Genomic DNA, 22861 nt, shown 5'->3' with positions numbered 1-22861 from the left:
CCCCTAGTAACGAGCGTACTTGGGTCATTACAGTGAGTACAAATCCTAACGCTGCAGCATACAAAGACATTCTAGGGAACTGTGTGGTTATAATTTGATGGCAACCGCTTGTGCAGCGCTGTTTTCAATTCCAACACGAAAGTGCCTCTGTGTAAAAGTCTAGGATCAGAAAGAAATGAAAAACAAAAGTGTCAGGGAAATGATGCAAGATTGGTCGGGGAAAGCTTTTTTCAATTAAGACTGCCCAATCAATGTATTTTAGTCTAAACTAGGCTTAAGCTTTGTCTGCGAAATGTGTGAAAGCGGAATATTGAACGATGCTCAGTTCGATGATCAACAATGGAACTGCGTGTTTTTTTTCAAATATGCAACGTCTTGGAGATCCTGGGATTGAACGCCGGCAAAGCAAAGGCTTAGAGAAGCATTGCTAGTTATTTCTGAGAACGCAGTTTTCGATTAGAGGGCCTAAACATTTTATTTCAGTCGAAAGCCTTTCCTTGTGAAGCCAAGCTCCAGGGTAGTGTTGTAAGAGACTTAAGTTCAACAACGCAGCTGCTTAACCTTCAGATAAGAACCAATTTGGAGATGCTGGGGATTGAACCCAGGACCTCATACATGCGAAGCATGCGCTCTACCACTGAGCTACATCCCCCCACGTCTGCAATGGCATGAGCGTGTTTGTCGTGGAAAACACACGTATTGTGCCGCGGTGCTAGATAGGTCGGAGCGAGGAGCTTTTGAGTCAAGAAGGTGCAATCAACCAGTGCACTTTATTCAGGAAGTAGGTTTAAACCTTGTCTGTGAAACCAAGCCAAAAGGGAAATGCTGTAAGACACTTAGTTCGAGACTCGCCAAGGCAGCTGCTCAACTTCGCTTACAAAAATGAAACGTTTGTAGATGCTGGGAATGGAGCAAAGGACCTCCACATCCCACAAAGGCCTGTGCTCTATTTGGATGCTCCGCGAAATCTAAACGAAAACACCGTCATAAGCAGACTGCCACCGGTTGAGTGCTTGATGCGATTTCTTCTAGGCCAAAGCCCAATACGAAGCTGATCAACTTTGCTAATGACAAGACGGCAACTGGAGATGCTGGGGCTTGAACCCAGGACCTCATACATGCAAAGCATGCTCTACCACTGAGCTACATCCCCAATATCAGTGAGTGCGTTTTATAGAGTAACGGAAAACCCGGCGATTGGGCAGATGTGGCTTAATAGGTCAGAGCAAGCGATTTTTAGTGTACACGTTCAAATCGTTGAAAATTAGTCTACAACTGGGCTCATGCTTTGTCTGTGGAATGTGTGAGATGGAAATATTGAACGATGCTCAGTTCAAAGATCAACACTGGACCTGCTTGATTTTTTTAATGAGCAGCGTCTTGAAGATCGTGGGATGGAACCGAGAGGCTCATACATGCAAAGATGAAGACAATGGCTTTTTATACTCACGTTTGAAGATACGTTTAGGGAAGCATTGTGCGTTATGTCCGGTAAAGCTGTTTTCGGTTAGAGAGCCTAGACAATCCATGTTAACCGCAAGACTCTTAAGTTCAGCAATGCAACGTCAGACGAGAAACAACTTGGAAATGCTGGGGATTGCACCCAGGACCTCGTACATGCAAAGCATGCGCTCTACCACTGAGCTACATCCTCGTACTGCCACGCTGTGCGTTTGTATACAATTATGGAGGAATCTGTGTCATTTAGCCTGCCACTTGAAATTATGCTTTGTCTGTGAAATGCATCATATGGATATATTGAACAATGTTTAATTTCGAACATCGACCAAGCAGCTGCTTGTATTTTTAAACAAGCAACATGTTCGAAACGAGTAATGAAGCCAGAACCTCATACATGCAAGCATGGGCTATGCAACTGGGCGACATCCCCATTAAATTGGCTTCGACCAAGTGTATTTAACACGTTTCTTATCCCCACTGTAGACTTATTACACAATGAGGGCCCGTAACTTCTTGTGTCGGAGCATTGCTTCTTAATTCTCTAATTCTTTCACCGTGCAATCCACACGGGAGCATCTTTGGGTACAAAGAAATAGGTGTTCTCAAGCGATCAGGTCAGCCCAGCTCTCTTTGAAGTGTGCTTAAAACTGCACGTATTAATTGATGATGTGGCTCGTTGGTCTAGGGGTATGATTCTCGCTTAGGGTGCGAGAGGTCCCGGGTTCAAATCCCGGACGAGCCCTTCTTAATTGAGTAATAGTTCGTGGTTGCCAGTGTTTAATCCTCCAGGAGGTTCCTGTCAGGATTGGTTGTATCTGGTTGACACCGGTCGAGTGTTTTGCAAGACCCAAGGTCAGGGGATAGATTGCTCTATATGTCAATGCAAGATGTGTTCAGTTACAGAGCCTAACTAATCAATTTGAGTCTGAAACTTGGCTTTAGCTTTGCGTTGCGAAACCAGCCCATACGGAAGTATAGTATGATCCACTTTGTGTACAAAAGTCTCGGAACAACCCCTAGTAACGAGCGTACTTGGGTCATTACAGTGAGTACAAATCCTAACGCTGCAGCATACAAAGACATTCTAGGGAACTGTGTGGTTATAATTTGATGGCAACCGCTTGTGCAGCGCTGTTTTCTATTCCAACACGAAAGTGCCTCTGTGTAAAAGTCTAGGATCAGAAAGAAATGAAAAACAAAAGTGTCAGGGAAATGATGCAAGATTGGTCGGGGCAAGCTTTTTTCAATTAAGACTGCCCAATCAATGTATTTTAGTCTAAACTAGGCTTAAGCTTTGTCTGCGAAATGTGTGAAAGCGGAATATTGAACGATGCTCAGTTCGATGATCAACAATGGAACTGCGTGTTTTTTTTCAAATATGCAACGTCTTGGAGATCCTGGGATTGAACGCCAGCAAAGCAAAGGCTTAGAGAAGCATTGCTAGTTATTTCTGAGAACGCAGTTTTCGATTAGAGGGCCTAAACATTTTATTTCAGTCGAAAGCCTTTCCTTCTGAAGCCAAGCTCCAGGGTAGTGTTGTAAGAGACTTAAGTTCAACAATGCAGCTGCTTAACCTTCAGATAAGAACCAATTTGGAGATGCTGGGGATTGAACCCAGGACCTCATACATGCGAAGCATGCGCTCTACCACTGAGCTACATCCCCCCACGTCTGCAATGGCATGAGCGTGTTTGTCGTGGAAAACACACGTATTGTGCCGCGGTGCTAGATAGGTCGGAGCGAGGAGCTTTTGAGTCAAGAAGGTGCAATCAACCAGTGCACTTTATTCAGGAAGTAGGTTTAAACCTTGTCTGTGAAACCAAGCCAAAAGGGAAATGCTGTAAGACACTTAGTTCGAGACTCGCCAAGGCAGCTGCTCAACTTCGCTTACAAAAATGAAACGTTTGTAGATGCTGGGAATGGAGCAAAGGACCTCTCACATCCCACAAAGGCCTGTGCTCTATTTGGATGCTCCGCGAAATCTAAACGAAAACACCGTCATAAGCAGACTGCCACCGGTTGAGTGCTTGATGTGATTTCTTCTAGGCCAAGCCCAATACGAAGCTGATCAACTTTGCTAATGACAAGACGGCAACTGGAGATGCTGGGGCTTGAACCCAGGACCTCATACATGCAAAGCATGCGCTCTACCACTGAGCTACATCCCCAATATCAGTGAGTGCGTTTTATAGAGTAACGGAAAACCCGGCGATTGGGCAGATGTGGCTTAATAGGTCAGAGCAAGCGATTTTTAGTGTACACGTTCAAATCGTTGAAAATTAGTCTACAACTGGGCTCATGCTTTGTCTGTGGAATGTGTGAGATGGAATATTGAACGATGCTCAGTTCAAAGATCAACAATGGACCTGCTTGATTTTTTTAATGAGCAGCGTCTTGAAGATCGTGGGATGGAACCGAGAGGCTCATACATGCAAAGATGAAGACAATGGCTTTTTATACTCACGTTTGAAGATACGTTTAGGGAAGCATTGTGCGTTATGTCCGGTAAAGCTGTTTTCGGTTAGAGAGCCTAGACAATCCATGTTAACCGCAAGACTCTTAAGTTCAGCAATGCAACGTCAGACGAGAAACAACTTGGAAATGCTGGGGATTGCACCCAGGACCTCGTACATGCAAAGCATGCGCTCTACCACTGAGCTACATCCTCGTACTGCCACGCTGTGCGTTTGTATACAATTATGGAGGAATCTGTGTCATTTAGCCTGCCACTTGAAATTATGCTTTGTATGTGAAATGCATCATATGGATATATTGAACAATGTTTAATTTCGAACATCGACCAAGCAGCTGCTTGTATTTTTAAACAAGCAACATGTTCGAAACGAGTAATGAAGCCAGAACCTCATACATGCAAGCATGGGCTATGCAACTGGGCGACATCCCCATTAAATTGGCTTCGACCAAGTGTATTTAACACGTTTCTTATCCCCACTGTAGACTTATTACACAATGAGGGCCCGTAACTTCTTGTGTCGGAGCATTGCTTCTTAATTCTCTAATTCTTTCACCGTGCAATCCACACGGGAGCATCTTTGGGTACAAAGAAATAGGTGTTCTCAAGCGATCAGGTCAGCCCAGCTCTCTTTGAAGTGTGCTTAAAACTGCACGTATTAATTGATGATGTGGCTCGTTGGTCTAGGGGTATGATTCTCGCTTAGGGTGCGAGAGGTCCCGGGTTCAAATCCCGGACGAGCCCTGCTTAATTGAGTAATAGTTCGTGGTTGCCAGTGTTTAATCCTCCAGGAGGTTCCTGTCAGGATTGGTTGTATCTGGTTGACACCGGTCGAGTGTTTTGCAAGACCCAAGGTCAGGGGATACATTGCTCTATATGTCAATGCAAGATGTGTTCAGTTACAGAGCCTAACTAATCAATTTGAGTCTGAAACTTGGCTTTAGCTTTGCGTTGCGAAACCAGCCCATACGGAAGTATTGTATGATCCACTTTGTGTACAAAAGTCTCGGAACAACCCCTAGTAACGAGCGTACTTGGGTCATTACAGTGAGTACAAATCCTAACGCTGCAGCATACAAAGACATTCTAGGGAACTGTGTGGTTATAATTTGATGGCAACCGCTTGTGCAGCGCTGTTTTCTATTCCAACACGAAAGTGCCTCTGTGTAAAAGTCTAGGATCAGAAAGAAATGAAAAACAAAAGTGTCAGGGAAATGATGCAAGATTGGTCGGGGCAAGCTTTTTTCAATTAAGACTGCCCAATCAATGTATTTTAGTCTAAACTAGGCTTAAGCTTTGTCTGCGAAATGTGTGAAAGCGGAATATTGAACGATGCTCAGTTCGATGATCAACAATGGAACTGCGTGTTTTTTTTCAAATATGCAACGTCTTGGAGATCCTGGGATTGAACGCCGGCAAAGCAAAGGCTTAGAGAAGCATTGCTAGTTATTTCTGAGAACGCAGTTTTCGATTAGAGGGCCTAAACATTTTATTTCAGTCGAAAGCCTTTCCTTCTGAAGCCAAGCTCCAGGGTAGTGTTGTAAGAGACTTAAGTTCAACAATGCAGCTGCTTAACCTTCAGATAAGAACCAATTTGGAGATGCTGGGGATTGAACCCAGGACCTCATACATGCGAAGCATGCGCTCTACCACTGAGCTACATCCCCCCACGTCTGCAATGGCATGAGCGTGTTTGTCGTGGAAAACACACGTATTGTGCCGCGGTGCTAGATAGGTCGGAGCGAGGAGCTTTTGAGTCAAGAAGGTGCAATCAACCAGTGCACTTTATTCAGGAAGTAGGTTTAAACCTTGTCTGTGAAACCAAGCCAAAAGGGAAATGCTGTAAGACACTTAGTTCGAGACTCGCCAAGGCAGCTGCTCAACTTCGCTTACAAAAATGAAACGTTTGTAGATGCTGGGAATGGAGCAAAGGACCTCTCACATCCCACAAAGGCCTGTGCTCTATTTGGATGCTCCGCGAAATCTAAACGAAAACACCGTCATAAGCAGACTGCCACCGGTTGAGTGCTTGATGCGATTTCTTCTAGGCCAAAGCCCAATACGAAGCTGATCAACTTTGCTAATGACAAGACGGCAACTGGAGATGCTGGGGCTTGAACCCAGGACCTCATACATGCAAAGCATGCGCTCTACCACTGAGCTACATCCCCAATATCAGTGAGTGCGTTTTATAGAGTAACGGAAAACCTGGCGATTGGGCAGATGTGGCTTAATAGGTCAGAGCAAGCGATTTTTAGTGTACACGTTCAAATCGTTGAAAATTAGTCTACAACTGGGCTCATGCTTTGTCTGTGGAATGTGTGAGATGGAATATTGAACGATGCTCAGTTCAAAGATCAACACTGGACCTGCTTGATTTTTTTAATGAGCAGCGTCTTGAAGATCGTGGGATGGAACCGAGAGGCTCATACATGCAAAGATGAAGACAATGGCTTTTTATACTCACGTTTGAAGATACGTTTAGGGAAGCATTGTGCGTTATGTCCGGTAAAGCTGTTTTCGGTTAGAGAGCCTAGACAATCCATGTTAACCGCAAGACTCTTAAGTTCAGCAATGCAACGTCAGACGAGAAACAACTTGGAAATGCTGGGGATTGCACCCAGGACCTCGTACATGCAAAGCATGCGCTCTACCACTGAGCTACATCCTCGTACTGCCACGCTGTGCGTTTGTATACAATTATGGAGGAATCTGTGTCATTTAGCCTGCCACTTGAAATTATGCTTTGTCTGTGAAATGCATCATATGGATATATTGAACAATGTTTAATTTCGAACATCGACCAAGCAGCTGCTTGTATTTTTAAACAAGCAACATGTTCGAAACGAGTAATGAAGCCAGAACCTCATACATGCAAGCATGGGCTATGCAACTGGGCGACATCCCCATTAAATTGGCTTCGACCAAGTGTATTTAACACGTTTCTTATCCCCACTGTAGACTTATTACACAATGAGGGCCCGTAACTTCTTGTGTCGGAGCATTGCTTCTTAATTCTCTAATTCTTTCACCGTGCAATCCACACGGGAGCATCTTTGGGTACAAAGAAATAGGTGTTCTCAAGCGATCAGGTCAGCCCAGCTCTCTTTGAAGTGTGCTTAAAACTGCACGTATTAATTGATGATGTGGCTCGTTGGTCTAGGGGTATGATTCTCGCTTAGGGTGCGAGAGGTCCCGGGTTCAAATCCCGGACGAGCCCTGCTTAATTGAGTAATAGTTCGTGGTTGCCAGTGTTTAATCCTCCAGGAGGTTCCTGTCAGGATTGGTTGTATCTGGTTGACACCGGTCGAGTGTTTTGCAAGACCCAAGGTCAGGGGATACATTGCTCTATATGTCAATGCAAGATGTGTTCAGTTACAGAGCCTAACTAATCAATTTGAGTCTGAAACTTGGCTTTAGCTTTGCGTTGCGAAACCAGCCCATACGGAAGTATAGTATGATCCACTTTGTGTACAAAAGTCTCGGAACAACCCCTAGTAACGAGCGTACTTGGGTCATTACAGTGAGTACAAATCCTAACGCTGCAGCATACAAAGACATTCTAGGGAACTGTGTGGTTATAATTTGATGGCAACCGCTTGTGCAGCGCTGTTTTCAATTCCAACACGAAAGTGCCTCTGTGTAAAAGTCTAGGATCAGAAAGAAATGAAAAACAAAAGTGTCAGGGAAATGATGCAAGATTGGTCGGGGCAAGCTTTTTTCAATTAAGACTGCCCAATCAATGTATTTTAGTCTAAACTAGGCTTAAGCTTTGTCTGCGAAATGTGTGAAAGCGGAATATTGAACGATGCTCAGTTCGATGATCAACAATGGAACTGCGTGTTTTTTTTCAAATATGCAACGTCTTGGAGATCCTGGGATTGAACGCCGGCAAAGCAAAGGCTTAGAGAAGCATTGCTAGTTATTTCTGAGAACGCAGTTTTCGATTAGAGGGCCTAAACATTTTATTTCAGTCGAAAGCCTTTCCTTCTGAAGCCAAGCTCCAGGGTAGTGTTGTAAGAGACTTAAGTTCAACAATGCAGCTGCTTAACCTTCAGATAAGAACAAATTTGGAGATGCTGGGGATTGAACCCAGGACCTCATACATGCGAAGCATGCGCTCTACCACTGAGCTACATCCCCCCACGTCTGCAATGGCATGAGCGTGTTTGTCGTGGAAAACACACGTATTGTGCCGCGGTGCTAGATAGGTCGGAGCGAGGAGCTTTTGAGTCAAGAAGGTGCAATCAACCAGTGCACTTTATTCAGGAAGTAGGTTTAAACCTTGTCTGTGAAACCAAGCCAAAAGGGAAATGCTGTAAGACACTTAGTTCGAGACTCGCCAAGGCAGCTGCTCAACTTCGCTTACAAAAATGAAACGTTTGTAGATGCTGGGAATGGAGCAAAGGACCTCCACATCCCACAAAGGCCTGTGCTCTATTTGGATGCTCCGCGAAATCTAAACGAAAACACCGTCATAAGCAGACTGCCACCGGTTGAGTGCTTGATGCGATTTCTTCTAGGCCAAAGCCCAATACGAAGCTGATCAACTTTGCTAATGACAAGACGGCAACTGGAGATGATGGGGCTTGAACCCAGGACCTCATACATGCAAAGCATGCGCTCTACCACTGAGCTACATCCCCAATATCAGTGAGTGCGTTTTATAGAGTAACGGAAAACCCGGCGATTGGGCAGATGCGGCTTAATAGGTCAGAGCAAGCGATTTTTAGTGTACACGTTCAAATCGTTGAAAATTAGTCTACAACTGGGCTCATGCTTTGTCTGTGGAATGTGTGAGATGGAATATTGAACGATGCTCAGTTCAAAGATCAACAATGGACCTGCTTGATTTTTTTAATGAGCAGCGTCTTGAAGATCGTGGGATGGAACCGAGAGGCTCATACATGCAAAGATGAAGACAATGGCTTTTTATACTCACGTTTGAAGATACGTTTAGGGAAGCATTGTGCGTTATGTCCGGTAAAGCTGTTTTCGGTTAGAGAGCCTAGACAATCCATGTTAACCGCAAGACTCTTAAGTTCAGCAATGCAACGTCAGACGAGAAACAACTTGGAAATGCTGGGGATTGCACCCAGGACCTCGTACATGCAAAGCATGCGCTCTACCACTGAGCTACATCCTCGTACTGCCACGCTGTGCGTTTGTATACAATTATGGAGGAATCTGTGTCATTTAGCCTGCCACTTGAAATTATGCTTTGTCTGTGAAATGCATCATATGGATATATTGAACAATGTTTAATTTCGAACATCGACCAAGCAGCTGCTTGTATTTTTAAACAAGCAACATGTTCGAAACGAGTAATGAAGCCAGAACCTCATACATGCAAGCATGGGCTATGCAACTGGGCGACATCCCCATTAAATTGGCTTCGACCAAGTGTATTTAACACGTTTCTTATCCCCACTGTAGACTTATTACACAATGAGGGCCCGTAACTTCTTGTGTCGGAGCATTGCTTCTTAATTCTCTAATTCTTTCACCGTGCAATCCACACGGGAGCATCTTTGGGTACAAAGAAATAGGTGTTCTCAAGCGATCAGGTCAGCCCAGCTCTCTTTGAAGTGTGCTTAAAACTGCACGTATTAATTGATGATGTGGCTCGTTGGTCTAGGGGTATGATTCTCGCTTAGGGTGCGAGAGGTCCCGGGTTCAAATCCCGGACGAGCCCTGCTTAATTGAGTAATAGTTCGTGGTTGCCAGTGTTTAATGCTCCAGGAGGTTCCTGTCAGGATTGGTTGTATCTGGTTGACACCGGTCGAGTGTTTTGCAAGACCCAAGGTCAGGGGATACATTGCTCTATATGTCAATGCAAGATGTGTTCAGTTACAGAGCCTAACTAATCAATTTGAGTCTGAAACTTGGCTTTAGCTTTGCGTTGCGAAACCAGCCCATACGGAAGTATTGTATGATCCACTTTGTGTACAAAAGTCTCGGAACAACCCCTAGTAACGAGCGTACTTGGGTCATTACAGTGAGTACAAATCCTAACGCTGCAGCATACAAAGACATTCTAGGGAACTGTGTGGTTATAATTTGATGGCAACCGCTTGTGCAGCGCTGTTTTCAATTCCAACACGAAAGTGCCTCTGTGTAAAAGTCTAGGATCAGAAAGAAATGAAAAACAAAAGTGTCAGGGAAATGATGCAAGATTGGTCGGGGAAAGCTTTTTTCAATTAAGACTGCCCAATCAATGTATTTTAGTCTAAACTAGGCTTAAGCTTTGTCTGCGAAATGTGTGAAAGCGGAATATTGAACGATGCTCAGTTCGATGATCAACAATGGAACTGCGTGTTTTTTTTCAAATATGCAACGTCTTGGAGATCCTGGGATTGAACGCCGGCAAAGCAAAGGCTTAGAGAAGCATTGCTAGTTATTTCTGAGAACGCAGTTTTCGATTAGAGGGCCTAAACATTTTATTTCAGTCGAAAGCCTTTCCTTGTGAAGCCAAGCTCCAGGGTAGTGTTGTAAGAGACTTAAGTTCAACAACGCAGCTGCTTAACCTTCAGATAAGAACAAATTTGGAGATGCTGGGGATTGAACCCAGGACCTCATACATGCGAAGCATGCGCTCTACCACTGAGCTACATCCCCCCACGTCTGCAATGGCATGAGCGTGTTTGTCGTGGAAAACACACGTATTGTGCCGCGGTGCTAGATAGGTCGGAGCGAGGAGCTTTTGAGTCAAGAAGGTGCAATCAACCAGTGCACTTTATTCAGGAAGTAGGTTTAAACCTTGTCTGTGAAACCAAGCCAAAAGGGAAATGCTGTAAGACACTTAGTTCGAGACTCGCCAAGGCAGCTGCTCAACTTCGCTTACAAAAATGAAACGTTTGTAGATGCTGGGAATGGAGCAAAGGACCTCCACATCCCACAAAGGCCTGTGCTCTATTTGGATGCTCCGCGAAATCTAAACGAAAACACCGTCATAAGCAGACTGCCACCGGTTGAGTGCTTGATGCGATTTCTTCTAGGCCAAGCCCAATACGAAGCTGATCAACTTTGCTAATGACAAGACGGCAACTGGAGATGATGGGGCTTGAACCCAGGACCTCATACATGCAAAGCATGCGCTCTACCACTGAGCTACATCCCCAATATCAGTGAGTGCGTTTTATAGAGTAACGGAAAACCCGGCGATTGGGCAGATGTGGCTTAATAGGTCAGAGCAAGCGATTTTTAGTGTACACGTTCAAATCGTTGAAAATTAGTCTACAACTGGGCTCATGCTTTGTCTGTGGAATGTGTGAGATGGGAATATTGAACGATGCTCAGTTCAAAGATCAACACTGGACCTGCTTGATTTTTTTAATGAGCAGCGTCTTGAAGATCGTGGGATGGAACCGAGAGGCTCATACATGCAAAGATGAAGACAATGGCTTTTTATACTCACGTTTGAAGATACGTTTAGGGAAGCATTGTGCGTTATGTCCGGTAAAGCTGTTTTCGGTTAGAGAGCCTAGACAATCCATGTTAACCGCAAGACTCTTAAGTTCAGCAATGCAACGTCAGACGAGAAACAACTTGGAAATGCTGGGGATTGCACCCAGGACCTCGTACATGCAAAGCATGCGCTCTACCACTGAGCTACATCCTCGTACTGCCACGCTGTGCGTTTGTATACAATTATGGAGGAATCTGTGTCATTTAGCCTGCCACTTGAAATTATGCTTTGTCTGTGAAATGCATCATATGGATATATTGAACAATGTTTAATTTCGAACATCGACCAAGCAGCTGCTTGTATTTTAAACAAGCAACATGTTCGAAACGAGTAATGAAGCCAGAACCTCATACATGCAAGCATGGGCTATGCAACTGGGCGACATCCCCATTAAATTGGCTTCGACCAAGTGTATTTAACACGTTTCTTATCCCACTGTAGACTTATTACACAATGAGGGCCCGTAACTTCTTGTGTCGGAGCATTGCTTCTTAATTCTCTATTCTTTCACCGTGCAATCCACACGGGAGCATCTTTGGGTACAAAGAAATAGGTGTTCTCAAGCGATCAGGTCAGCCCAGCTCTCTTTGAAGTGTGCTTAAAACTGCACGTATTAATTGATGATGTGGCTCGTTGGTCTAGGGGTATGATTCTCGCTTAGGGTGCGAGAGGTCCCGGGTTCAAATCCCGGACGAGCCCTGCTTAATTGAGTAATAGTTCGTGGTTGCCAGTGTTTAATCGCTCCAGGAGGTTCCTGTCAGGATTGGTTGTATCTGGTTGACACCGGTCGAGTGTTTTGCAAGACCCAAGGTCAGGGGATACATTGCTCTATATGTCAATGCAAGATGTGTTCAGTTACAGAGCCTAACTAATCAATTTGAGTCTGAAACTTGGCTTTAGCTTTGCGTTGCGAAACCAGCCCATACGGAAGTATTGTATGATCCACTTTGTGTACAAAAGTCTCGGAACAACCCCTAGTAACGAGCGTACTTGGGTCATTACAGTGAGTACAAATCCTAACGCTGCAGCATACAAAGACATTCTAGGGAACTGTGTGGTTATAATTTGATGGCAACCGCTTGTGCAGCGCTGTTTTCAATTCCAACACGAAAGTGCCTCTGTGTAAAAGTCTAGGATCAGAAAGAAATGAAAAACAAAAGTGTCAGGGAAATGATGCAAGATTGGTCGGGGCAAGCTTTTTTCAATTAAGACTGCCCAATCAATGTATTTTAGTCTAAACTAGGCTTAAGCTTTGTCTGCGAAATGTGTGAAAGCGGAATATTGAACGATGCTCAGTTCGATGATCAACAATGGAACTGCGTGTTTTTTTTCAAATATGCAACGTCTTGGAGATCCTGGGATTGAACGCCGGCAAAGCAAAGGCTTAGAGAAGCATTGCTAGTTATTTCTGAGAACGCAGTTTTCGATTAGAGGGCCTAAACATTTTATTTCAGTCGAAAGCCTTTCCTTGCTGAAGCCAAGCTCCAGGGTAGTGTTGTAAGAGACTTAAGTTCAACAACGCAGCTGCTTAACCTTCAGATAAGAACAAATTTGGAGATGCTGGGGATTGAACCCAGGACCTCATACATGCGAAGCATGCGCTCTACCACTGAGCTACATCCCCCCACGTCTGCAATGGCATGAGCGTGTTTGTCGTGGAAAACACACGTATTGTGCCGCGGTGCTAGATAGGTCGGAGCGAGGAGCTTTTGAGTCAAGAAGGTGCAATCAACCAGTGCACTTTATTCAGGAAGTAGGTTTAAACCTTGTCTGTGAAAACCAAGCCAAAAGGGAAATGCTGTAAGACACTTAGTTCGAGACTCGCCAAGGCAGCTGCTCAACTTCGCTTACAAAAATGAAACGTTTGTAGATGCTGGGAATGGAGCAAAGGACCTCTCACATCCCACAAAGGCCTGTGCTCTATTTGGATGCTCCGCGAAATCTAAACGAAAACACCGTCATAAGCAGACTGCCACCGGTTGAGTGCTTGATGCGATTTCTTCTAGGCCAAAGCCCAATACGAAGCTGATCAACTTTGCTAATGACAAGACGGCAACTGGAGATGCTGGGGCTTGAACCCAGGACCTCATACATGCAAAGCATGCGCTCTACCACTGAGCTACATCCCCAATATCAGTGAGTGCGTTTTATAGAGTAACGGAAAACCCGGCGATTGGGCAGATGTGGCTTAATAGGTCAGAGCAAGCGATTTTTAGTGTACACGTTCAAATCGTTGAAAATTAGTCTACAACTGGGCTCATGCTTTGTCTGTGGAATGTGTGAGATGGGAATATTGAACGATGCTCAGTTCAAAGATCAACACTGGACCTGCTTGATTTTTTTAATGAGCAGCGTCTTGAAGATCGTGGGATGGAACCGAGAGGCTCATACATGCAAAGATGAAGACAATGGCTTTTTATACTCACGTTTGAAGATACGTTTAGGGAAGCATTGTGCGTTATGTCCGGTAAAGCTGTTTTCGGTTAGAGAGCCTAGACAATCCATGTTAACCGCAAGACTCTTAAGTTCAGCAATGCAACGTCAGACGAGAAACAACTTGGAAATGCTGGGGATTGCACCCAGGACCTCGTACATGCAAAGCATGCGCTCTACCACTGAGCTACATCCTCGTACTGCCACGCTGTGCGTTTGTATACAATTATGGAGGAATCTGTGTCATTTAGCCTGCACTTGAAATTATGCTTTGTCTGTGAAATGCATCATATGGATATATTGAACAATGTTTAATTTCGAACATCGACCAAGCAGCCTGCTTGTATTTTTAAACAAGCAACATGTTCGAAACGAGTAATGAAGCCAGAACCTCATACATGCAAGCATGGGCTATGCAACTGGGCGACATCCCCATTAAATTGGCTTCGACCCAGTGTATTTAAACACGTTTCTTATCCCCACTGTAGACTTATTACACAATGAGGGCCCGTAACTTCTTGTGTCGGAGCATTGCTTCTTATTCTGCTAATTCTTTCACCGTGCAATCCACACGGGAGCATCTTTGGGTACAAAGAAATAGGTGTTCTCAAGCGATCAGGTCAGCCCCGCTCTCTTTGAAGTGTGCTTAAAACTGCACGTATTAATTGATGATGTGGCTCGTTGGTCTAGGGGTATGATTCTCGCATAGGGTGCGAGAGGTCCCGGGTTCAAATCCCGGACGAGCCCTGCTTAATTGAGTAATAGTTCGTGGTTGCCAGTGTTTAATTCCTCCAGGAGGTTCCTGTCAGGATTGGTTGTATCTGGTTGACACCGGTCGAGTGTTTTGCAAGACCCAAGGTCAGGGATACATTGCTCTATATGTCAATGCAAGATGTGTTCAGTTACAGAGCCTAACTAATCAATTTGAGTCTGAAACTTGGCTTTAGCTTTGCGTTGCGAAACCAGCCCATACGGAAGTATAGTTATGATCCACTTTGTGTACAAAAGTCTCGGAACAACCCCTAGTAACGAGCGTACTTGGGTCATTACAGTGAGTACAAATCCTAACGCTGGCAGCATACAAAGACATTCTAGGGAACTGTGTGGTTATAATTTGATGGCAACCGCTTGTGCAGCGCTGTTTTCTATTCCAACACGAAAGTGCCTCTGTGTAAAAGTCTAGGATCAGAAAGAAATGAAAAACAAAAGTGTCAGGGAAATGATGCAAGATTGGTCGGGGCAAGCTTTTTTTCAATAAGACTGCCCAATCAATGTATTTTAGTCTAAACTAGGCTTAAGCTTTGTCTGCGAAATGTGTGAAAGCGGAATATTGAACGATGCTCAGTTCGATGATCAACAATGGAACTGCGTGTTTTTTTTCAATATGCAACGTCTTGGAGATCCTGGGATTGAACGCCGGCAAAGCAAAGCTTAGAGAAGCATTGCTAGTTATTTCTGAGAACGCAGTTTTCGATTAGAGGGCCTAAACATTTTATTCAGTCGAAAGCCTTTCCTTGCTGAAGCCAAGCTCCAGGGTAGTGTTGTAAGAGACTTAAGTTCAACAACGCAGCTGCTTAACCTTCAGATAAGAACTAATTGGGAGATGCTGGGGATTGAACCCAGGACCTCATACATGCGAAGCATGCGCTCTACCACTGAGCTACATCCCCCCACGTCTGCAATGGCATGAGCGTGTTTGTCGTGGAAAACACACGTATTTTGCCGAGGTGCTAGATAGGTCGGAGCGAGGAGCTTTTGAGGTCAAGAAGGTGCAATCAACCAGTGCACTTTATTCAGGAAGTAGGTTTAAAACCTTGTCTGTGAAACCAAGCCAAAAGGGAAATGCTGTAAGACACTTAGTTCGAGACTCGCCAAGGCAGCTGCTCAACTTCGCTTACAAAAAATGAAACGTTTGTAGATGCTGGGAATGGAGCAAAGGACCTCTCACATCCCACAAAGGCCTGTGCTCTATTTGGGATGCTCCGCGAAATCTAAACGAAAACACCGTCATAAGCAGACTGCCACCGGTTGAGTGCTTGATGGATTTCTTCTAGGCCAAAGCCCAATACGAAGCTGATCAACTTTGCTAATGACAAGACGGCAACTGGAGATGCTGGGGCTTGAACCCAGGACCTCATACATGCAAAGCATGCGCCTCTACCACTGAGCTACATCCCCAAATACAGTGAGTGCGTTTTATAGAGTAACGGAAAACCCGGCGATTGGGCAGATGCGGCTTAATAGGTCAGAGCAAGCGATTTTTTAGTTGTACACGTTCAAATCGTTGAAAATTAGTCTACAACTGGGCTCATGCTTTGTCTGTGGAATGTGTGAGATGGAAATATTGAACGATGCTCAGTTCAAAGATCAACAATGGACCTGCTTGATTTTTTTAATGAGCAGCGTCTTGAAGATCGTGGATGGAACCCGAAAGGCTCATACATGCAAAGATGAAGACAATGGCTTTTATACTCACGTTTGAAGATACGTTTAGGGAAGCATTGTGCGTTATGTCCGGTAAAGCTGTTTTCGGTTAGAGAGCCTAGACAATCCATGTTAACCGCAAGACTCTTAAGTTCAGCAATGCAACGTCAGACGAGAAACACTTGGAAATGCTGGGGATTTGCACCCAGGACCTCGTACATGCAAAGCATTGCGCTCTACCACTGAGCTACATCCTCGACACTGCCACGCTGTGCGTTTGTATACAATTATGGAGGAATCTGTGTCATTTAGCCTGCCACTTGAAATTATGCTTTGTCTGTGAAATGCATCATATGGATATATTGAACAATGTTTAATTTCGAACATCGACCAAGCAGCTGCTTGTATTTTTAAACAAGCAACATGTTCGAAACGAGAATGAAGCCAGAACCTCATACATGCAAGCATGGGCTATGCAACTGGGCGACATCCCCATTAAATTGGCTTCGACCAAGTGTATTTAACACGTTTCTTATCCCCACTGTAGACTATTACCACAATGAGGGCCCGTAAACTTCTTGTGTCTGAGCATTGCTTCTTAATTTCTAATTCTTTCACCGTGCAATCCACACGGGAGCATCTTTGGGTACAAAGAAATAGGTGTTCTCAAGCGATCAGGTCAGCCCAGCTCTCTTTGAGTGTGCTTAAAACTGCACGTATTAATTGATGATGTGGCTCGTTGGTCTAGGGGTATGATTCTCGCTTAGGGTGCGAGAGGTCCCGGGTTCAAATCCCGGACGAGCCCTCTTAATTGAGTAATAGTTCGTGGTTGCCAGTGTTTAATCCTCCAGGAGGTTCCTGTCAGGATTGGTTGTATCTGGTTGACACCGGTCGAGTGTTTTGCAAGACCCAAGGTCAGGGGATAGATTGCTCTATATGTCAATGCAAGATGTGTTCAGTTACAGAGCCTAACTAATCAATTTGAGTCTGAAACTTGGCTTTAGCTTTGCGTTGCGAAACCAGCCCATACGGAAGTATTGTATGATCCACTTTGTGTACAAAAGTCTCGGAACAACCCCTAGTAACGAGCGTACTTGGGTCATTACAGTGAGTACAAATCCTAACGCTGCAGCATACAAAGACATTCTAGGGAACTGTGTGGTTATAATTTGATGGCAACCGCTTGTGCAGCGCTGTTTTCTATTCCAACACGAAAGTGCCTCTGTGTAAAAGTCTAGGATCAGAAAGAAATGAAAAACAAAAGTGTCAGGGAAATGATGCAAGATTGGTCGGGGCAAGCTTTTTTCAATTAAGACTGCCCAATCAATGTATTTTAGTCTAAACTAGGCTTAAGCTTTGTCTGCGAAATGTGTGAAAGCGGAATATTGAACGATGCTCAGTTCGATGATCAACAATGGAACTGCGTGTTTTTTTTCAAATATGCAACGTCTTGGAGATCCTGGGATTGAACGCCATCAAAGCAAAGGCTTAGAGAAGCATTGCTAGTTATTTCTGAGAACGCAGTTTTCGATTAGAGGGCCTAAACATTTTATTTCAGTCGAAAGCCTTTCCTTCTGAAGCCCAAGCTCCAGGGTAGTGTTTGTAAGAGACTTAAGTTCAACAATGCAGCTGCTTAACCTTCAGATAAGAACCAATTTGGAGATGCTGGGGATTGAACCCAGGACCTCATACATGCGAAGCATGCGCTCTACCATGAGCTACATCCCCCCACCGTCTGCAATGGCAATGAGCGTGTTTGTCGTGGAAAACACACGTATTGTGCCGCGGTGATAGATAGGTCGGAGCGGAGGAGCTTTTGAGTCAAGAAGGTGCAATCAACCAGTGCACTTTATTCAGGAAGTAGGTTTAACCTTGTCTGTGAAACCAAGCCAAAAGGGAAATGCTGTAAGACACTTAGTTCGAGACTCGCCAAGGCAGCTGCTCAACTTCGCTTCAAAAATGAAACGTTTGTAGATGCTGGGAATGGAGCAAAGGACCTCTCACATCCCACAAAGGCCTGTGCTCTATTTGGATGCTCCGCGAAATCTAAACGAAAACACCGTCATAAGCAGACTGCCACCGGTTGAGTGCTTGATGTGATTTCTTCTAGGCCAAGCCCAATACGAAGCTGATCAACTTTGCTAATGACAAGACGGCAACTGGAGATGCTGGGGCTTGAACCCAGGACCTCATACATGCAAAGCATGCGCTCTACCACTGAGCTACATCCCCAATATCAGTGAGTGCGTTTTATAGAGTAACGGAAAACCCGGCGATTGGGCAGATGTGGCTTAATAGGTCAGAGCAAGCGATTTTTAGTGTACACGTTCAAATCGTTGAAAATTAGTCTACAACTGGGCTCATGCTTTGTCTGTGGAATGTGTGAGATGGGAATATTGAACGATGCTCAGTTCAAAGATCAACAATGGACCTGCTTGATTTTTTTTAATGAGCAGCGTCTTGAAGATCGTGGGATGGAACCGAGAGGCTCATACATGCAAAGATGAAGACAATGGCTTTTTTATACTCACGTTTGAAGATACGTTTAGGGAAGCATTGTGCGTTATGTCCGGTAAAGCTGTTTTCGGTAGAGAGCCTAGACAATCCATGTTAACCGCAAGACTCTTAAGTTCAGCAATGCAACGTCAGACGAGAAACAACTTGGAAATGCTGGGGATTGCACCCAGGACCTCGTACATGCAAAGCATGCGCTCTACCACTGAGCTAACATCCTCACACTGCCACGCTGTGCGTTTGTATACAAATTATGGAGGAATCTTGTGTCATTTAGCCTGCCACTTGAAATTATACTTTGTCTGTGAAATGCATCATATGGATATATTGAACAATGTTTAATTTCGAACATCGACCAAGCAGCTGCTTGTATTTTTAAACAAGCAACATGTTCGAACGAGTAATGAAGCCAGAACCTCATACATGCAAGCATGGGCTCTGCAACTGGGCGACATCCCCATTAAATTGGCTTCGACCAAGTGTATTTAACACGTTCCTATCCCCACTGTAGACTTATTACACAATGAGGGCCCGTAACTTTTTGTGTCGGAGCATTGCTTCTTAATTCTCTATTCTTTCACCGTGCAATCCACACGGGAGCATCTTTGGGTACAAAGAAATAGGTGTTCTCAAGCGATCAGGTCAGCCCAGCTCTCTTTGAAGTGTGCTTAAAACTGCACGTATTAATTGATGATGTGGCTCGTTGGTCTAGGGGTATGATTCTCGCTTAGGGTGCGAGAGGTCCCGGGTTCAAATCCCGGACGAGCCCTCTTAATTGAGTAATAGTTCGTGGTTGCCAGTGTTTAATCCTCCAGGAGGTTCCTGTCAGGATTGGTTGTATCTGGTTGACACCGGTCGAGTGTTTTGCAAGACCCAAGGTCAGGGGATAGATTGCTCTATATGTCAATGCAAGATGTGTTCAGTTACAGAGCCTAACTAATCAATTTGAGTCTGAAACTTGGCTTTAGCTTTGCGTTGCGAAACCAGCCCATACGGAAGTATTGTATGATCCACTTTGTGTACAAAAGTCTCGGAACAACCCCTAGTAACGAGCGTACTTGGGTCATTACAGTGAGTACAAATCCTAACGCTGCAGCATACAAAGACATTCTAGGGAACTGTGTGGTTATAATTTGATGGCAACCGCTTGTGCAGCGCTGTTTTCTATTCCAACACGAAAGTGCCTCTGTGTAAAAGTCTAGGATCAGAAAGAAATGAAAAACAAAAGTGTCAGGGAAATGATGCAAGATTGGTCGGGGCAAGCTTTTTTCAATTAAGACTGCCCAATCAATGTATTTTAGTCTAAACTAGGCTTAAGCTTTGTCTGCGAAATGTGTGAAAGCGGAATATTGAACGATGCTCAGTTCGATGATCAACAATGGAACTGCGTGTTTTTTTTCAAATATGCAACGTCTTGGAGATCCTGGGATTGAACGCCGGCAAAGCAAAGGCTTAGAGAAGCATTGCTAGTTATTTCTGAGAACGCAGTTTTCGATTAGAGGGCCTAAACATTTTATTTCAGTCGAAAGCCTTTCCTTGTGAAGCCAAGCTCCAGGGTAGTGTTGTAAGAGACTTAAGTTCAACAATGCAGCTGCTTAACCTTCAGATAAGAACCAATTTGGAGATGCTGGGGATTGAACCCAGGACCTCATACATGCGAAGCATGCGCTCTACCACTGAGCTACATCCCCCCACGTCTGCAATGGCATGAGCGTGTTTGTCGTGGAAAAACACGTATTGTGCCGCGGTGCTAGATAGGTCGGAGAGGAGCTTTTGAGTCAAGAAGGTGCAATCAACCAGTGCACTTTATTCAGGAAGTAGGTTTAAACCTTGTCTGTGAAACCAAGCCAAAAGGGAAATGCTGTAAGACACTTAGTTCGAGACTCGCCAAGGCAGCTGCTCAACTTCGCTTACAAAAATGAAACGTTTGTAGATGCTGGGAATGGAGCAAAGGACCTCTCACATCCCACAAAGGCCTGTGCTCTATTTGGATGCTCCGCGAAATCTAAACGAAAACACCGTCATAAGCAGACTGCCACCGGTTGAGTGCTTGATGTGATTTCTTCTAGGCCAAAGCCCAATACGAAGCTGATCAACTTTGCTAATGACAAGACGGCAACTGGAGATGCTGGGGCTTGAACCCAGGACCTCATACATGCAAAGCATGCGCTCTACCACTGAGCTACATCCCCAATATCAGTGAGTGCGTTTTATAGAGTAACGGAAAACCCGGCGATTGGGCAGATGTGGCTTAATAGGTCAGAGCAAGCGATTTTTAGTGTACACGTTCAAATCGTTGAAAATTAGTCTACAACTGGGCTCATGCTTTGTCTGTGGAATGTGTGAGATGGGAATATTGAACGATGCTCAGTTCAAAGATCAACAATGGACCTGCTTGATTTTTTTAATGAGCACGTCTTGAAGATCGTGGGATGGAACCGAGAGGCTCATACATGCAAAGATGAAGACAATGGCTTTTTATACTCACGTTTGAAGATACGTTTAGGGAAGCATTGTGCGTTATGTCCGGTAAAGCTGTTTTCGGTTAGAGAGCCTAGACAATCCATGTTAACCGCAAGACTCTTAAGTTCAGCAATGCAACGTCAGACGAGAAACAACTTGGAAATGCTGGGGATTGCACCCAGGACCTCGTACATGCAAAGCATGCGCTCTACCACTGAGCTACATCCTCACACTGCCACGCTGTGCGTTTGTATACAATTATGGAGGAATCTGTGTCATTTAGCCTGCCACTTGAAATTATGCTTTGTCTGTGAAATGCATCATATGGATATATTGAACAATGTTTAATTTCGAACATCGACCAAGCAGCTGCTTGTATTTTTAAACAAGCAACATGTTCGAAACGAGTAATGAAGCCAGAACCTCATACATGCAAGCATGGGCTATGCAACTGGGCGACATCCCCATTAAATTGGCTTCGACCAAGTGTATTTAACACGTTTCTTATCCCCACTGTAGACTTATTACACAATGAGGGCCCGTAACTTCTTGTGTCGGAGCATTGCTTCTTAATTCTCTAATTCTTTCACCGTGCAATCCACAGGGAGCATCTTTGGGTACAAAGAAATAGGTGTTCTCAAGCGATCAGGTCAGCCCAGCTCTCTTTGAAGTGTGCTTAAAACTGCACGTATTAATTGATGATGTGGCTCGTTGGTCTAGGGGTATGATTCTCGCTTAGGGTGCGAGAGGTCCCGGGTTCAAATCCCGGACGAGCCCTTCTTAATTGAGTAATAGTTCGTGGTTGCCAGTGTTTAATCCTCCAGGAGGTTCCTGTCAGGATTGGTTGTATCTGGTTGACACCGGTCGAGTGTTTTGCAAGACCCAAGGTCAGGGGATAGATTGCTCTATATGTCAATGCAAGATGTGTTCAGTTACAGAGCCTAACTAATCAATTTGAGTCTGAAACTTGGCTTTAGCTTTGCGTTGCGAAACCAGCCCATACGGAAGTATTGTATGATCCACTTTGTGTACAAAAGTCTCGGAACAACCCCTAGTAACGAGCGTACTTGGGTCATTACAGTGAGTACAAATCCTAACGCTGCAGCATACAAAGACATTCTAGGGAACTGTGTGGTTATAATTTGATGGCAACCGCTTGTGCAGCGCTGTTTTCTATTCCAACACGAAAGTGCCTCTGTGTAAAAGTCTAGGATCAGAAAGAAATGAAAAACAAAAGTGTCAGGGAAATGATGCAAGATTGGTCGGGGCAAGCTTTTTTCAATTAAGACTGCCCAATCAATGTATTTTAGTCTAAACTAGGCTTAAGCTTTGTCTGCGAAATGTGTGAAAGCGGAATATTGAACGATGCTCAGTTCGATGATCAACAATGGAACTGCGTGTTTTTTTTCAAATATGCAACGTCTTGGAGATCCTGGGATTGAACGCCGGCAAAGCAAAGGCTTAGAGAAGCATTGCTAGTTATTTCTGAGAACGCAGTTTTCGATTAGAGGGCCTAAACATTTTATTTCAGTCGAAAGCCTTTCCTTCTGAAGCCAAGCTCCAGGGTAGTGTTGTAAGAGACTTAAGTTCAACAATGCAGCTGCTTAACCTTCAGATAAGAACCA

General features: G+C 44.5%; 27 non-coding genes across 27 annotated transcripts; 9 read left to right on the top strand and 18 right to left on the bottom strand.

Moving 5' to 3' along the window:
• Positions 1 to 580: 580 nt before the first annotated feature.
• On the bottom strand, positions 581 to 652 carry trnaa-cgc (transfer RNA alanine (anticodon CGC)). The gene has a single exon. It is a non-coding gene; the product is annotated as a tRNA-Ala (tRNA).
• A 431-nt stretch (positions 653 to 1083) lies between these two features.
• Positions 1084 to 1153, bottom strand: trnaa-ugc (transfer RNA alanine (anticodon UGC)). Its single transcript has one exon. It is a non-coding gene; the product is annotated as a tRNA-Ala (tRNA).
• A 978-nt stretch (positions 1154 to 2131) lies between these two features.
• On the top strand, positions 2132 to 2203 carry trnap-agg (transfer RNA proline (anticodon AGG)). Its single transcript has one exon. It is a non-coding gene; the product is annotated as a tRNA-Pro (tRNA).
• Positions 2204 to 3054: 851 nt separating this feature from the next.
• Positions 3055 to 3126, bottom strand: trnaa-cgc (transfer RNA alanine (anticodon CGC)). The gene has a single exon. It is a non-coding gene; the product is annotated as a tRNA-Ala (tRNA).
• A 431-nt stretch (positions 3127 to 3557) lies between these two features.
• trnaa-ugc (transfer RNA alanine (anticodon UGC)) lies at positions 3558 to 3629 on the bottom strand. The gene has a single exon. It is a non-coding gene; the product is annotated as a tRNA-Ala (tRNA).
• A 977-nt stretch (positions 3630 to 4606) lies between these two features.
• Positions 4607 to 4678, top strand: trnap-agg (transfer RNA proline (anticodon AGG)). The gene has a single exon. It is a non-coding gene; the product is annotated as a tRNA-Pro (tRNA).
• Positions 4679 to 5529: 851 nt separating this feature from the next.
• On the bottom strand, positions 5530 to 5601 carry trnaa-cgc (transfer RNA alanine (anticodon CGC)). Its single transcript has one exon. It is a non-coding gene; the product is annotated as a tRNA-Ala (tRNA).
• A 432-nt stretch (positions 5602 to 6033) lies between these two features.
• On the bottom strand, positions 6034 to 6105 carry trnaa-ugc (transfer RNA alanine (anticodon UGC)). Its single transcript has one exon. It is a non-coding gene; the product is annotated as a tRNA-Ala (tRNA).
• A 977-nt stretch (positions 6106 to 7082) lies between these two features.
• On the top strand, positions 7083 to 7154 carry trnap-agg (transfer RNA proline (anticodon AGG)). Its single transcript has one exon. It is a non-coding gene; the product is annotated as a tRNA-Pro (tRNA).
• Positions 7155 to 8005: 851 nt separating this feature from the next.
• Positions 8006 to 8077, bottom strand: trnaa-cgc (transfer RNA alanine (anticodon CGC)). Its single transcript has one exon. It is a non-coding gene; the product is annotated as a tRNA-Ala (tRNA).
• A 431-nt stretch (positions 8078 to 8508) lies between these two features.
• trnaa-ugc (transfer RNA alanine (anticodon UGC)) lies at positions 8509 to 8580 on the bottom strand. Its single transcript has one exon. It is a non-coding gene; the product is annotated as a tRNA-Ala (tRNA).
• Positions 8581 to 9557: 977 nt separating this feature from the next.
• On the top strand, positions 9558 to 9629 carry trnap-agg (transfer RNA proline (anticodon AGG)). The gene has a single exon. It is a non-coding gene; the product is annotated as a tRNA-Pro (tRNA).
• An 851-nt stretch (positions 9630 to 10480) lies between these two features.
• Positions 10481 to 10552, bottom strand: trnaa-cgc (transfer RNA alanine (anticodon CGC)). Its single transcript has one exon. It is a non-coding gene; the product is annotated as a tRNA-Ala (tRNA).
• A 430-nt stretch (positions 10553 to 10982) lies between these two features.
• On the bottom strand, positions 10983 to 11054 carry trnaa-ugc (transfer RNA alanine (anticodon UGC)). Its single transcript has one exon. It is a non-coding gene; the product is annotated as a tRNA-Ala (tRNA).
• A 975-nt stretch (positions 11055 to 12029) lies between these two features.
• Positions 12030 to 12101, top strand: trnap-agg (transfer RNA proline (anticodon AGG)). Its single transcript has one exon. It is a non-coding gene; the product is annotated as a tRNA-Pro (tRNA).
• Positions 12102 to 12954: 853 nt separating this feature from the next.
• On the bottom strand, positions 12955 to 13026 carry trnaa-cgc (transfer RNA alanine (anticodon CGC)). Its single transcript has one exon. It is a non-coding gene; the product is annotated as a tRNA-Ala (tRNA).
• A 433-nt stretch (positions 13027 to 13459) lies between these two features.
• On the bottom strand, positions 13460 to 13531 carry trnaa-ugc (transfer RNA alanine (anticodon UGC)). Its single transcript has one exon. It is a non-coding gene; the product is annotated as a tRNA-Ala (tRNA).
• Positions 13532 to 14510: 979 nt separating this feature from the next.
• On the top strand, positions 14511 to 14582 carry trnap-agg (transfer RNA proline (anticodon AGG)). Its single transcript has one exon. It is a non-coding gene; the product is annotated as a tRNA-Pro (tRNA).
• Positions 14583 to 15433: 851 nt separating this feature from the next.
• On the bottom strand, positions 15434 to 15505 carry trnaa-cgc (transfer RNA alanine (anticodon CGC)). The gene has a single exon. It is a non-coding gene; the product is annotated as a tRNA-Ala (tRNA).
• Positions 15506 to 15940: 435 nt separating this feature from the next.
• On the bottom strand, positions 15941 to 16013 carry trnaa-ugc (transfer RNA alanine (anticodon UGC)). The gene has a single exon. It is a non-coding gene; the product is annotated as a tRNA-Ala (tRNA).
• A 979-nt stretch (positions 16014 to 16992) lies between these two features.
• On the top strand, positions 16993 to 17064 carry trnap-agg (transfer RNA proline (anticodon AGG)). The gene has a single exon. It is a non-coding gene; the product is annotated as a tRNA-Pro (tRNA).
• An 852-nt stretch (positions 17065 to 17916) lies between these two features.
• On the bottom strand, positions 17917 to 17987 carry trnaa-cgc (transfer RNA alanine (anticodon CGC)). The gene has a single exon. It is a non-coding gene; the product is annotated as a tRNA-Ala (tRNA).
• Positions 17988 to 18419: 432 nt separating this feature from the next.
• On the bottom strand, positions 18420 to 18491 carry trnaa-ugc (transfer RNA alanine (anticodon UGC)). The gene has a single exon. It is a non-coding gene; the product is annotated as a tRNA-Ala (tRNA).
• Positions 18492 to 19470: 979 nt separating this feature from the next.
• Positions 19471 to 19542, top strand: trnap-agg (transfer RNA proline (anticodon AGG)). The gene has a single exon. It is a non-coding gene; the product is annotated as a tRNA-Pro (tRNA).
• An 850-nt stretch (positions 19543 to 20392) lies between these two features.
• On the bottom strand, positions 20393 to 20464 carry trnaa-cgc (transfer RNA alanine (anticodon CGC)). Its single transcript has one exon. It is a non-coding gene; the product is annotated as a tRNA-Ala (tRNA).
• Positions 20465 to 20893: 429 nt separating this feature from the next.
• On the bottom strand, positions 20894 to 20965 carry trnaa-ugc (transfer RNA alanine (anticodon UGC)). Its single transcript has one exon. It is a non-coding gene; the product is annotated as a tRNA-Ala (tRNA).
• A 976-nt stretch (positions 20966 to 21941) lies between these two features.
• On the top strand, positions 21942 to 22013 carry trnap-agg (transfer RNA proline (anticodon AGG)). The gene has a single exon. It is a non-coding gene; the product is annotated as a tRNA-Pro (tRNA).
• The last annotated feature ends 848 nt before the right edge of the window (positions 22014 to 22861 follow it).

Source organism: Triplophysa dalaica, chromosome 6 (genome assembly GCF_015846415.1).
Source record: "Triplophysa dalaica isolate WHDGS20190420 chromosome 6, ASM1584641v1, whole genome shotgun sequence".
NCBI classification, from domain to species: Eukaryota; Metazoa; Chordata; class Actinopteri; order Cypriniformes; family Nemacheilidae; genus Triplophysa; species Triplophysa dalaica.
The sequence above is the reverse complement of the archived record's forward strand: the minus strand, read 5'-3'. Positions and strand labels throughout refer to the sequence as shown.